Source organism: Hibiscus syriacus, unplaced genomic scaffold (assembly GCF_006381635.1).
Source record: "Hibiscus syriacus cultivar Baekdansim isolate YM2019G1 unplaced genomic scaffold, ASM638163v2 tig00117001_pilon, whole genome shotgun sequence".
Taxonomy (NCBI): Eukaryota; Viridiplantae; Streptophyta; class Magnoliopsida; order Malvales; family Malvaceae; genus Hibiscus; species Hibiscus syriacus.
Genome location: NW_024063517.1, coordinates 8991 through 11487, shown reverse-complemented (window position 1 = coordinate 11487; position 2497 = coordinate 8991). Strand labels below are relative to the sequence as shown.

General features: G+C 39.8%; 1 pseudogene; it reads left to right on the top strand.

Annotated features, from left to right (window-relative positions):
- Positions 1–858: 858 nt before the first annotated feature.
- On the top strand, positions 859–2043 carry LOC120194791 (annotated as a pseudogene).
- The last annotated feature ends 454 nt before the right edge of the window (positions 2044–2497 follow it).

Here is a 2497-nt window from a genome sequence, read left to right as displayed (position 1 = left end):
AAGTATCTCCAGGCTAATTGCCACGCTTTTGCTTTTGGCCCTATAAGCATTTATGGAAGTTCAATTCGTTTTTCTCGTGCTTTTTTTAAAACTTACTTGGTGACAGCATATCATCCATATTATCGAAAGTTACGCTCCAGTAGCACTGAACTTTAAAACCAACAGAGATAAAAAGAAAGTAGTGGGGGAGGTATAGTATAAGTAGTAAGTAATAAAACGGAAAAGAAGAAAGCACCATCAAGGAAAGCAAACTATATGTATATTCTATTCTAATGGGATTATTATACAAGGAAAATTACAAAGCTTCCGGGTCAAGAACGCCCCCTTTCCCCCATGGATTTATGCCTGTTCTCCAAGCTCAACAGAATGGTTCTTTTCTTAGCATATTATTATTCCAAATAAACGAGTTTAACTCACATGCAAAATTTTTTTTTTAAACTTAGTATGAACTTGTTGGATTCGATTTTTACATAATTACATTGGTACATGAAATGAAATAAAATAAATAAAATCCCAATAAAATCCCAAAAACAGACATGATTGCACATTTTACACTCTTCCTTTTTCTCTTGAAATTAGTTTGTGGGACAGAAGCGAGACCATCGCATAAGAAAAGCATGACAGGCAGTTCCAAGCATGCGACCCTACAAACCTGCCAATTTTCTTGCATTTTGCCCGCTTTCTGTGGTCCCTACCACCCATTCCACCCTGCCACATGTCATCCGATCACCGTTGTCCACTTGGCTCCATAGGAACCTTAACAACCTTCCACAGTCTTCCCACTTATAACATCAAGTCATCAACGTATATTTTTAACTTCTCCATTCGTATTCATCTGCCTTTAAGCTTTTATTGTAACTCCATTTGTTTCACGAAAACTAGTTACAAAAGTTTGAAACGAAGCAAATAAATGGAGAATACAGATTCATCGTCGGTTTCGCCGCACCCGCAGCTCCCATCAGGTTCCGATTCCACCCGACCGACGAAGAGCTAGTGGTTCACTACCTGAAAAAGAAGGCTGCCTCTGCTCCTCTGCCCTCTGCCTGTTACAATCATAGCCGGAGTTGATCTTTACAAGTTTGATCCATGGGAGCTGCCAAGTATACATACGTACGTACGTACGTACACAAAATTTTATATTTGATCGTGCATGTTTTCATTGATCAACTAAACCATGTAATTAATTTGTAGATAAGGCAACTTTTGGAGAGCAAGAGTGGTATTTTTTCAGTCCTAGAGACAGGAAATATCCTAATGGAGCAAGGCCTAATAGAGCTGCAACTTCTGGTTACTGAAAGCCACCGGGACCGATAAGCCCATTGTAACTTCCAATGGAAACCAAAGGTTGGTGTTTAAAAAGCTCTGGTGTTCTACAGAGGTAAGCCTCCCAAAGGGATCAAACCAATTGGATCATGCATGAATATCGCCTCATCGACAATATTTCTACTTCAAAGCCTCAAATTACTGATCTACCCAACAGGAAATCTTCTTTACGGGTATGTTTTACAGTCCCCGAAAAACTAATATTCATATCATTTTACTAAAATCATTGTGTTTTCAGCTCGATGATTGTGTTTTATGCCGTATTTACAAGAAGAATAATGCCCAACGATCGATTGAAAGGGACACCATGGAGGGAACGGGGATGCGTACTGCGACACTGCCAACTCCTAACAATCAAAACCCAATCGCACTAACATCAAAAGCTACCGGTTACGGGTCGTTGCTACAACATGAAGATAATTTCTTTGATGGGATATTATCAGACCAGGGGATGCGAGGCAGTTCCAATATTTCACAGCTACCAGTATCGTCAAGATCAAAGCCAAATTTTCCCATGGCATTTAGCGTTAAACCAACACTTCCTCCACAGTACTGGAATGAACCGGATTCAACAGGTTCAGAATCCGGAAAAGATTCCAGGAAGATGATGTAAATGGTAATAGCAGAGATGATACCAATTCCTTCGTTTCTTCGCTCAACCAGCTACCTCAAAACACTCCGTTTTACCAGCTACCTCAAACACTCCGTTTTACCAGCTAGCTCAAACACTCCGTTTTACCCGGCCACCACGTTGGATCCCTTGGCGATGGGGTTTCCTATACTCCCTACTTCCTATAATCATTACAAGTAGATATACCTTTAATTAATTAATACTTCTGCCTACTTATTTAAATGTGTGAAACGAGGTGTAACAAAATGTATTATTATTTTGGAACTATATAGCCATTATATATATTAGATAGTAGGATGTAAAAAGTTAAGCCGACCTGTAAAACTAACCGACTCGAGTCAAAATTGTTTTTGACCTGAGCTGTGGCTATCCGAAACCGACTCGAGTCAAAACTGGTGTTGACATGAACCCGAGTTGGACTTCGAAATTGTGGATCTGAACCCGACTTGCACCCGATCTGAGAACAATCTAAACCCGAATTGAACCGAAAATATGATAATCGAACCCGACCTGCATTCGAATGATATGAATATGAACCTGAGA